Here is a 12,779-nt window from a genome sequence, read left to right on the forward strand (position 1 = left end):
CCCGTGTGCCGGCGCCGAGCACTGTGTGAATTTTTCTGGGGACCACGCTTCTAATTCAAAAAATTGCGCGAAGAATTTGGTAGAGGAGAATATGCAAGAGATCCGAGTCCAAGAAAATATTACTTTTTCGAGGCGCGTAACCGTATTTTAGACCAACAAAAAAAGGCGACAGAAAAATCTTATTCCCCAGTATTGCAGAAGGCAACAGAGGGAATTGATGCATCCACGCTGACGCCACCTCTCGCAAGTATGCCTGGGAACCAAATTGAGATCGCGACCCAGACATACCTTGACTCTCCGACACAGACTGCTGGGTCAGACGACTCGTGTGGGCTGGATATCAGGCCTTACGTACCTAGAAAGATCGCTGCAGTGACAGCACAGAAAGATTCTAGCCTGGTAGAACACCGGAACGTCGCCTCCTAGTTCGGGTGGCGGCTCGAGATCACGCTCTCGCTCACGCCCTCGATCAAGATCACGATCAGGAGTGCGACGAGCTACAAGTGAGTCGCCACAGTCCAAGATTAAGCAGTCGAAGACAAAGGCATCAATCCATAGAAAAGAAAAAAAGAGAAGATCGCCTGTGAAGCCACCATCATGATTTAGCTCCTCGCAATGACATATTGTACAGTGGAATGTGAACGGTGTACGCAGCAGATATACAGAACTACAACAATTGATCTATCATGAGAACCCTGCTATTTTATGTCTACAGGAGACACACCTCCGACCCGAACATTCCCTGAATATTTCAGGATACAATATTTACCGGTACGATCATCTTGCCAGTATTCGGGCCAATGGAGGTTGTGCCATCCTACTCCGTCAAAGTATCTTTTCCTCCATCATCAATATTAACACTCCTCATCAATATATAGCAGCTAGAATATCTTTATCTAGCATCCAGTTCTCTATAGTTTGTGTCTATATGCCCCCTGATATACCTTACACAGTTAATGACGTGGAACACATTCTATCGCAGGTACCTGCTCCATATTTGTTAGTCGGAGATTTTAATGCATCTCACCACTCTTGGGGCTCTAATTCTGATGATGGCAGAGGAAATAAAATAGCAGAGGTATGTAACCGCCTTAATCAGATTACCCTAAATTCCGGGGAAGGAACACATCTATCCTCGGCTTACTGTATTTTCTCCATGATAGACATCTCCATTTGTAGCCCAGTTTTGTCCACGCATTTCGAATGGTCAGTTATTCATGACCTTCATGGTAGTGACCACTGCCCCATTCGAATGCATATATCCGCTTTACGTCCTGCGGAAACTCGCTCTTCAAACTGGGTTATTAAAAAGCGGACTGGGTCGGATTTTCGGAGTCCATATCATTCGATGATATTGGATATGAAAGTGTGCACTCCGTCGTAGAGCACTTTTCAAATGTGGTAATTACGTCTGTGGAATTATCTATCCCGCGGTCGTCCTCCAGGCCAAAATTCTTCCCTGTCTCTTGGTGGACGGACGCCTGTAGAGATGCAATCCGAGACCGCAAACGTGCTTTACGCCAATTTGAGCGCCATCCGACCCAAGAAAACTTTGTCCAGTTTAAACGTCTTCGAGCCATAGCTCGTCTCACTGTGTGCGATGCTAAGATGATGTCCTGGACAAATTACGTCAATTCATTGAAAAAGAACGTCCCAGCTAACATCGTGTGGGACAAAGTCCGTCGGATAATGGGAAAACGTAGTTCTGTAATTCCGGGTCTTCTGAACAACGGCGTACCGACCACCAGTGACATAGAAGTTGCAGAGATATTCGCTCACTCATTTGCACAGATAAGCAGCTCAAAAAATTATGACCCGGAATTTTTAAAAATTAAGGATACTGCGGAGAAACTAACTCTGAACTTTACATCTAATAACACTGAACAATACAATGCACCGTTCACATCCGAGGAGCTGGAGGCGGCACTGGACGCATCCCCTGACACGTCCCCTGGCCCTGATAACATACATAACCGTATGCTTCGCCATCTTCCGCCAGCTGGAAAATCCTTTCTTCTGGCAATGTACAACAAGATCTGGACTGAGGGTGTTTTTCCATCTGCTTGGCGTTCCGCCATTGTAATCCCAGTCCAGAAACCAGGAAAGGATCCTTCTTTACCTGGCATTTATAGGCCAATTTGTCTTACCAGCTGCGTATGCAAGGTTATGGAAAAGATGATAAGCAAACGCCTGATGTGGGTACTTGAATCGGAAAACCGATTGTCTAATATCCAATGTGGTTTTCGTAAGCACAGATCAGCCGCAGACCATCTTGTTCGGGTAGAGACCGCCATTAGAGATGCTTTCCTCAAGAAGGAACATCTTGTGGCGGTCTTCTTTGATCTAGAAAAGGCTTACGATACCACATGGTGGTATGGCATTCTACAAACTCTGCATGAACAACCGATCTGTTTACATCATGTTAACAACCAACATTTCACGTAAGTTCCATATTGACATCCATACACTCTGATATCAATAACATTAAACATTAAATTTTGAACATTGAATTAACTTCAAACGTCGCGTGTTTACGGCGAAATCAGCTGAATGATCTTCGAGACGTGACAACGAATTTGTACCACATTTAACTACCTCAGCTGTATTTTAAATATTTATTTAATATTAATATTTATCACTATTTTAATTCTCATGTCATGCTACCATGGGTAATCACTAGACATACGTAAATGTTATTTTAGCAGCCTGAACTTCAAAACACACCAATTATTTTGCATCAAACTTGCTCGTTCCTACTTATGTAATATATGGAACATACGGGTCGAGGTGGGTTCCGCCTAGTTGGTGACCGGGGGATGCAATGGTGGCTCTCGTGCTTTTCTTTTAGAACATTAATCGCCTTATCACCACCCAGCCCTTTTCATTCTCTCGTCTTGTTCATCGCTCTATTTCTCCTCGCCGGCCGCCATTGCGTGCGGAACGCCCACCACATCATCACAGCCATTTTAACCTCTCCATCCCCGCTGTTAGGTTTTGCCACGTCTGTTACCATGGCGGTATTTGTTAAGAATGGCTGATAAGGCTTCATTCTTCTTCCCATTCTAGTTCTTATATCTATTATTAGGTTAAGTTTCTTAGACTAATAACTCCCGTCTCACCAGGGGGGATCTTTCCTATCTCCGTGGTCCTGTCCCACGGTTTCGAGCGCGACTTCCGACTTGTGTGGCCCGACAGGGCGCCCAGCAACGCAACAATAGTGGACCCTTCATACTGCCCCTATATGCAAGTCTAGGTGCGGAGCCCGGACCAGTAGTCACGTACACTCACGTAGAGCCCCAATGGGGGCCCAGGGCGATTTAAACGTCCCGGTGACCGACTCTGCTCGCCGGGGCGGATATATCACTCCGACGTGTTACCGCTGACGTATGGGTGTCGCAGTGTAATCAACCACAAGTCCCCAGAAGCTGCATGCGATCTCGGATTGCTCCGGCTTTGGGAGGTGGATCGGAGTTAGCCGAGTAGTCTGGATGTTGTGTTCAGTGTAGAGTGGGGAGTCACGGGCTGTTATTCCCGTGGTAGGGGCATAAAGCTACGACACGCCTATGGTGTAGGACTTGTCGTTAGATGTGTAATGACCAGTTTGAAGGGTAACTTGCGTGAAGTGGGTTGCTGGGATCGGGATGTGGGGGGGAGGTCCCCATGGCGGGCACAGACCGAGAAGACATTTGAGGTGCAAAGAAGCAAAGTGATACAAGTGATATTTTTTTTTAATTTGAGATAAGTGTATATTCTAAATCTTTAACGTCACTTCTGTTGAGAGAAAAAGGAATATAAGTGCAATTCCAGTCAGTGCTGCTCCATATTGGCCTTACTCTTGTATTACAATGCATACAGAGTTTTGACTGAGAGGCAAAGTAATATAAGTGCGTTGTTTACATAGTGTTGTTGCGTTTCTTCTGCTTATGACTAATTCATTTGGCACAGTGAAGATAGGTAACATATTACATATTCGAAACATCTTCGTGGAAGGCCTCCACACATTGAACTGGACCAACTATACAATAAGGATAACTTTTGCTAAGTGGAGCAACTTGCAATAGCTAAAGAAATTCATCCCACCCATACATTACTCGTTATTTGATGACCTGAAGCATGAAGGATGGTCCTATAATAAGGACTGCAGGACGTGGAAGAGTGCATGGAAGAGAAAGATCAAGGAATACTCGCGGTAGGAGTCCTACAGATGCACTTCATGACAGAAACATAAATGTTACAGCAGAGAGGGATGCGAGTTCTTCAGATGAAGCTAGTGACGTAATGAACAGCGACTAAGACTGAATGACATTTAAAATTAAACATTTTCTTAACCCTCTTCTTTCGGAGAACTAAAAAGGACATCAACTCTTGGTCTAGAAATTGAATATAATATTCAACCTATCAGACACTACGTTTTAAAAAAGATCTAAAAATACATTTAAAATTGCAAGCCTCATACAGATCTCAGATGTTATTCAAACTGCCAGATAATGCCCTGTGTATTTTCTACAAAATAAACAAAGAAGAAATACCCGTCTATATCACAGACACACTCATTGTTAAAACTTCAGTTGTGAAATTCCTCCATGGAAATGAGTAATTCCAGAACATAGCATACAAATTCCAGGAAATCATTTCAATATTATCCTCCATACATTCTTAAGTTAGATGCCATGGAACTACTCTGCAGCACATAAAGAGTTATCTTCAAATTTATAAAGATGGATTTCTAAACCCTGATGATGAGACATCTGGAGCAGGGTATTATATTCCAAAATATCTAGTAAGTTACTTCTTATAATGTTCATCATCCTCCGTCTTGACCCTGAAATGCTAGTTATTGATGCTGCTCTTCAGTTTGTTACTCAAATTTCTGAAAAGTCTATATGCATATTTACCGACTACAAGGAAGCTATATTTTATATATAGTTAAATATGTACCAAACCTATACACTCATCGAATTATTCCAATTCAGAAACAACTAATTAAACTAAAAAAAACTCCAAAAGCAAATAATATTTCAATGGATACCTAGTCATTGTGGTACACCTGGAAACGAGAAAGTCAATAACGTTGCGAAATAGGCAACATATTTGCTACCAAGTCCTCTTCAAGTGATTTCTCTATCCTTTGCCTTTGCTTCAGTAAAGTTTCATTTTATAAACATGTGTATGGATCAACAATTGGTTCCATTCTGAAAAAGGAAAAATTTTACGGTCTGTTCAAAAGGAACCAAATGACCTGGAAATGTACAAAAAATTTCCCATACATGTTCAAACATTTTTAACAAGAGCCAGAACAGGTCACATTGTCACAAAATTGTACCTACACCGATTTCACCTTTCTGATACTCCTACTTGTCTGTGGTGTAACAATCACGATGAAGATCTGGAACACATTTTTCTATAGTGTTCATCCATAAACCACAAAAGAAGTAAATTAAAATCATCAATAGCAATTGCCGAAGACACAGCTCTGCAGTATATATTGACTACTCTGGCTACTAGCAACATGCAACTATAATGAACACCGTTCAAAATACCTCTTACTTCTCATGAAAAACAAAAAATGAATAGACTATAGTGGACTTATTGTTGTCAACAAATTGCTGGACACTTTAAGAAGTTTGACTGAGCGATTCTTTCCGTTACACAGCCACATTTTGTGTTATACTGTGATAATCAGGACGCTCAAATGCTGTTAAATGGGAATGTTTGAATGTTGTAAGCAATGTTCTTGTTCTTCTTTTAAATAATATAGAAATACTGAAAACTGTTGTACTTATATTACTTCTCCACAAAAACATTTTCGTGGCAAAATAATACAAGTGACTTTAGGTCCCTATTTTACCCAGAATGTTTTAGAATAGATAATTTCTATTTAGAAGTTAATAAGATATAGGTACCAACATACATAACTGTAAATTTGCAGCAAAATAGTTCTGTAACAAATTTTTTAATTTCAATTCAACTTCAAAGTCATTTTACTCAATTCTTACTAAATATCACTTGTATCACTTTACTTCCGAATGCGTCATTTTAGGTGTTTTTTCTTATGCCCCACTCCCGGTGGCAGGCTGACGCCGATGCTTCCGCAGCGGGGGGCAGTTTCAAAATGGCCTCTTCGCGCTCCCCTTCTCCCTCCAAAAAAAAAAAAAAAAAAAGAACGGAAGAACCTAAAAAAGGTACAGTGACTAGTGGTCTTACGACGAACACAGCAATGGATCTGATTCTTGAAAATGTGAATCTTTATATGCCGCCTCCGAAGGTCATTAGTATTACTTTGACAGGAACGGAAAAAACGATGAAGAACATCAGCCCGTTTTATTTCAGACGTGCACTCGATGGACTCGTAGGGAAAGTCAAGAATGCCACTAGACTCCGCAACGGTAGCATGCTCGTCGAAATTTTATCTCACAAACAAAGTGAGAGGTTGCTGAAGGCGAAGTTGTTGGGGTCATATCATATAAAGGCAGAACGGCACTCCTCGCTGAACACCACGCGGGGTGTGGTTCATACGGATGCGCTGGATGGAATGAGTGATGAAGAGATACAACTCGAGCTTGCAGTCCAGTCCGTGTCCAAGGCCTACCGTTTGTTGCGTAAGCGGGACGGACGGACTTATCCATTGAGCACCGTTTTCTTGACTTTCGAGAAATCCCTCCTACCCGAATAAATTTTTGTCGGATACGAGCGTGTCCCTGTTCGTGCGTATGTACCCAACCGAATGTGTTGTTTTAGGTGCCAAAGATTCGGACATACGCAGCAACGTTGCACGAACGACATCACATGTGTAAAGTGCGGCGATGGTCACCATGGAGACTCTCTATGTCCCAACACCGCGCAATGTGTGAATTGTGAAAGGGACCATGACGCCAATTCCGAGAACTGTCCAAAGTATCAGGTAGAGAAGGCAATACAAGAAGTCCGAGTCAGAGACAATGTAACTTTCTTCGAGGCACGTAAACGTTATTTTGATCTTGATAAGAAACAGAAAGAAAAGAAATCCTATGCTGCTGTTTTACAACAAGGAACGGAGAGTACCTATGCGTCACCTCAAACGGCACCTCTTGAATGTATATCTGGAAAGCGAGCTCAGACCGCAACCCAGACGTATATGGACACCGGTTCCCAGCCTGACTACTTAGACGACAGCTGTGGCCTTCATATCAGGCCCTATGTATCGAAAAAACGGTTGCTCAGACATCACAGACAAGTTCTGAGCATGAGAGAATATCATGACGTCGCACCTTTGTTACGGAAGAGAAATCGAAACCTCGTTCTCGATCCCGTACCCGATCGAGGTCACGATCAGGAGCGCGACGTACTGCAAGTGTTTCGCCACCATAAAAATCTAAGCTGTCGCAGTCGAAGGTACAGAGTGATAGGAAATAGCAGAAGAGAATATCACCTCTAAGCTACCACCATGATTTAGCTTCTTGTGAAGATTGATATTACGCAATGGAATGTGAACGGTGTACGCAGTCGATACGCAGAACTACAGCAATTAATCTATCAAGAGAATCCTGCTATTTTATGTCTTCAGAAGACACACACTTTCAACCTGAAAACTCCCTGAATATCTCGGGGTACTATGTCCACCTGTACAACCATCTTGCCGCTATTCGTGCCAACGGTGGTTGTGCTCTCCATCACCGCCAAAGTATCTTTTCTTCCGTCATCAATATTTCCACGATACATCTATGCATAGCTCCCACAATAACATTATACAATATTCAGTTTTATATAATGTTTAAGAATATACCCACTCATATAGCTTTCACATTAAATGACCGGTCGAGGTGGGTTCCTCCAAGTGGTGACCGGGGGGTGCAATGGTGGCTCTCGTGCTCTTCTTTTCGGCCATTTTTCGTCCTATCACCAACCACTCCTCTTCGTTCTCTCTTCTTTTTCATCACTATTTCTCTCCGCCGGCCGCCATTGCGTGCGGAACGCCCACCACATCATCACAGCCATTTTCACCTCTCCATCCCCGCTGTTTGTTTTGCCACGTCCGCCACCATGACGGGATTTGTTAACAATGCCTGATGAGGCTTTATTCTTCTTCCCCTTCTAATTCTTATATTTATTATTAGGTTAAGTTTCTTAGGTTTATAACTCCCGTCTCACCAGCGGGGATCTTTCCTATCTCCGTGGTCCTGTCCCACGGTTTCGAGCGCGACTTCCGACTTGTGTGGCCCGACAGGGCGCCCAGCAACGAAGCAATAGTGGACCCTTCATACTGCCCCTATATGCAAGTCTAGGTGCGGAGCCCGGACCAGTAGTCATGTACACTCACGTGGAGCCACAATGGGGGCCCGGAGCGACTTAAACGTCCCGGTGACCGATTCTGCTCGCCGGGGCGGATATATCGCTCCGACGTGTTACCGCTGACGTATGGTGTCGCAGTGTAATCAACCACAAGTCCCCTGAAGCTGCGTGCGGTCTCGGATTGCTCCGGCTTTGGGAGGGCCGGTCGGAGTTAGCCGCAGTAGTCTGGCACTTGTATTCAGTGTAGAGTGGGGAGCCACGGGCGGTTATTCCCGTGGTAGGGGCATACAACTGCGACACGCCTCTGGTGTAAGACTTGCCATTAGGTGTGTAATGACCAGTTTGAAGGGTAACTTGCGTGAAGTGGGTTGCTTGGGATCGGGCTGTGGGGGGGGGTCCCCACGGCCGGCACAGACCGAGAAGACTTTTTTGGTGTCTATTTCTTCCGCCCCCCCCCGGTGGCAGGCTGACGCCGACGGTTCCGTAGAGGGTCCCAGTTTCAAAATGGCTTCTACGCGCTCTTCTTCTCTTCCTTCAGTTAAAACTAATAAGAAACATAAGACAGGAGAAAGTACGACTGGTGGTCATATGACGAAAATTGCTATGGAATTGGACCCTGAGAAAGTTACTGTAAAAGTGCCGCCTCCAAAGTATATCAGTATCACATTGGATGGAACGGAAAAAACTATGAAAGACATTAGTCCATTCTACGTGAGACGTGCGCTCGATGGACTCGTTGGAAAGGTCAGAAATGCAACTCGACTGCGCAACGGTAGTCTCCTCGTTGAGACTGCATCTGCAAAACAGAGTGAGACGCTGTTGAAAGCAAAGTTGCTGGGGTCATACCCCATCAGAGTTGAACGACACTCCTCGCTTAACACCACGCGAGGAGTTGTGCATACAGATTCTCTAGATGGTCTATCAGATGAAGAGATCCAATTAGAGCTGGCGGAACAGTCCGTGTCCAAGGATTACCGTTTAATACGGAAGCGGGACGGACGGACTGAATCCCTGAGCACAGTCTTTCTGACTTTTGAAACGTCTCTCTTGCCAGAATATATCTTTGTTGGGTACGAGCGTGTCCCTGTGCGTGCGTATGTGCCGAACCCAATGCGGTGCTTTAGTTGCCAACGGTTCGGACATACGCAAAAAGGTTGCACAAACAATATCATCTGTGCAAAGTGCGGCGGTGCAGACCATGGGGATTCCCCATGTACTGGCGCCGAGTACTGTGTAAATTGTTCTGGGGACCATGCTTCAAATTCTAAAAACTGCCCAAAGTATATGCTGGAAAAGACGATTCAAGAGCTTCGAGTCCGGGAAAATATTAGCTTCTTTGAGGCACGTAAGCGTATTTTAGATAAAGAAAAGAAGGCAACTGAAAATTCCTATGCCACTGTACTGCAGAGAGCAACAGAGAGAATCGATGCCACCACACAAACGCCACCTTTTACAAACATACCTTGGGAAGCGAATTGAAATCGCAACCCAGACATATGTAGACGCCGCTACTCAGACTGCTGAGTCAGACGACACTTGTGGACTTGATATCAGGCCTAACGTCCCTAAGAAAATTATTGCTATGACAGCAGAGAAGGATTGTAGAACTAGTAGAACACCAGAACGTCGCACTCCTAGTTCGGGTGGCAGGTCGAGATCACGTTCTCGATCACGTCCTCGATCAAGATCGCGATCAGGAGTGCGACGAACTGCAAGTGAGTCGCCGGATTCGAAGACAAAGCAGTCGCACGCAAAAGCATCTTCCCATAGAAAGGAAAAGAAGAGAAGATCCCCTGTTAAGCCACCAACATGATATAGCTCCTCTTGATGACTGATATTGTACAGTGGAATGTGAACGGTGTACGCAGCAGATATACGGAACTACAGCAATTGATCTATCATGAAAACCCTGCTATTTTGTGTCTCCAGGAGACACACCTTCGGCCCGAAAACTCTCTATGTATCTCGGGATACTACGTTCACCGGTACGATCACCTTGCCGGTATTCGTGCCAACGGAGGTTGTGCTCTCCTATTCCGCCAAAGTATATTTTCCTCTGTTATCAACATCAACAGCCCACATCAATGCATAGGCTCAAGTCACTCTACCTTCCATCCAGTTCTCAATAGTCTCTGTATATATACCCCCAGACACAACTTTCACAGTGGTTGACATTGAAGACATTTTCTCGCAGGTACCTGCTCCATATCTGGTAGTGGGGAATTTTAATGCATCCCGCCACTCATGGGGCTCAAATTCCGATAATGACATAGGAGATAAAATAGCAGAGGTATGTTCCCGTCTAAATCTTGTTACCCTGAATTCAGGGGAAGCAACACACCTCTCCTTGGCTTGTGGTACATACTCAATGATAGATATCCCCATTTGTAGCCCAGTTTTGTCCACGCATTTCGAATGACCTGTGATTCACCACCTGCATGGTAGTGACCCCTACCCCATTCGAATGAGTATGTCCGCTTTACGTCCTGCGGAATCTCGCTCTCCAAACTGGGTTATTAAAAGGCGGACTGGGTCGGATTTTCGGAATCCATGTCATTCGATGATAACACACATCAATGTGTGGACTCCGTAGTAGACCATTTCTCAAACACAGTTGTATAGTCTGCAGAATTATCTATCCCCCGGTCGTCCTGCTAGCCAAAACACTTCTCTGTCCCCAGGTGGTGGGATGCCTGCAGAGATCAATCCGAAACCGCAGACGCGCCTTACGCCAATTTGAGCGCCATCCGACCCAAGAAAATTTTGTCCAGTTTAAACGTCTTCGGGCCTAAGCTCGTCGCACTGTATGCGATGCTAAGAAGACGTCCTGGGCAAACTACGTTAATTCAATCAAAAGGAATGTCCCATCTAACATGTATGGAACAAAATCCGTCGAATAATGGGGAAACGTAGTTGTGTAATTCCGGGAATATTAAACATTGGAGTAACGACCACCAGTCCAATAGAAACCGCAGAAATATTCGCTACCTCGTTCGCACAGATTAGCAGCTCAAATAATTATAACCCGGAATTTCTAAAAATCAAATATGCTGCGGAAAAAAGATACCTCAATTTTATATCAGATAACACAGAGTATTACAATACACCGTTCACATCCAAGGAGTTGGAGGCGGCACGAGACACATCCCCTGACACCTCCACTTGACCTGATAACATCCATAACCGTCTTCGCCATCTTCCGCGAGCTGGAAAATCTCTTCTTCTGGCAATGTACATCAGAATCTGGACTGAGGTGGTCTTTCCATCTACTTGGCGTTCCGCCATTGGAATCCCCGTCCAGATAACGGGAAAGAATCCTTATATGTCTGGAAGCCATAGACCAATTTCTCTTGCCAGCTGCGTATGCAAGGTTATGGGAAGAATGATAAGCAAACGCCTGATGTGGGTACTCGAATCGGGAAACCGATTATCTAATATCCAATGTGGTTTTCGTAAGCACAGATCCGCGGCAGACTATCTTGTTCGGCTAGAGACCGCCATTAGAGATGCTTTCGTCAAGAAGGAACATCTTGTGGCGATCTTCTTTGACCTAGAAAACGCTTACCACACCACATGGCGGTATGGCATTCTGTAAACTCTGCATGATTGGGGACTTCGTGGTAGTCTACCAATGTTTATTTCCAAGTTCATTGCAGAGCGGTATTTCCGAGTTCGAGTAGGTCCCACACTTTCTAACGAACTTCAAGAAAACGGCGTCCCGCGGGGGTCTGTATTAAGCGTTCTTCTTTTCTGCATTGCGATTAGTGGAATTGCCCACTGTGTGGGTGGCCGAGTATCTTCTCTCTTGTACGTTGATGACTTCAGTTTATATTACAGCTTCCGATATCTTCCATCCACCGGACGACATTTGCAGCTGGTCATCAACCTACTATCAGAATGGGCTGTTCGCAATGACTTTAAATTCTCCACTCAGAAGACGCAGTGTGTCCATTTTTACAACGACGGTGGACTTCAATCACATCCTGAACTGCGTCTTAATGGAGTGGAGTTGCAATATAGAGACACTGCGAGATTTTTGGGCCTTATCTTAGATTATAAATTAACGTGAGAGGCGCATATATGTGATTTGAGAAGGCGTTGCGAGAAATCCTTAAACATTTTACGCGTTTTGTCAGGGGTTCGCTGGGGTTCAGATCGTACAGTGTTTCACGCTATTACCGAGCTCTTATACGATCAAAGCTGGATTATGGCTGTTTTATTTATGGCTCAGCAAATAAATCGATATTAGGTACGTCTTTTAGATACTGTCCATCACTATGGGATACGGCTTTCTACAGGGGCCTTCCGAACCAGTCGGATAGCGAGTCTTTATTGTGAAGCGGGAGAACCATCACTGTATCGGCGACGTAATGTCTTATTGTGCTTATATGCTGTTAAGCTCCGTTCGCAGCCTGAGCACAATTCTTACGACTCTTTCCATCAATCGTCTCTTAACGGCCGATAAATGAAAATCCACGGAGACTTCGTCCAGCAAGTGTGCGGTTTCGTGA

Source organism: Periplaneta americana, chromosome 16, assembly GCF_040183065.1.
Source record: "Periplaneta americana isolate PAMFEO1 chromosome 16, P.americana_PAMFEO1_priV1, whole genome shotgun sequence".
Lineage (NCBI taxonomy): Eukaryota > Metazoa > Arthropoda > Insecta > Blattodea > Blattidae > Periplaneta > Periplaneta americana.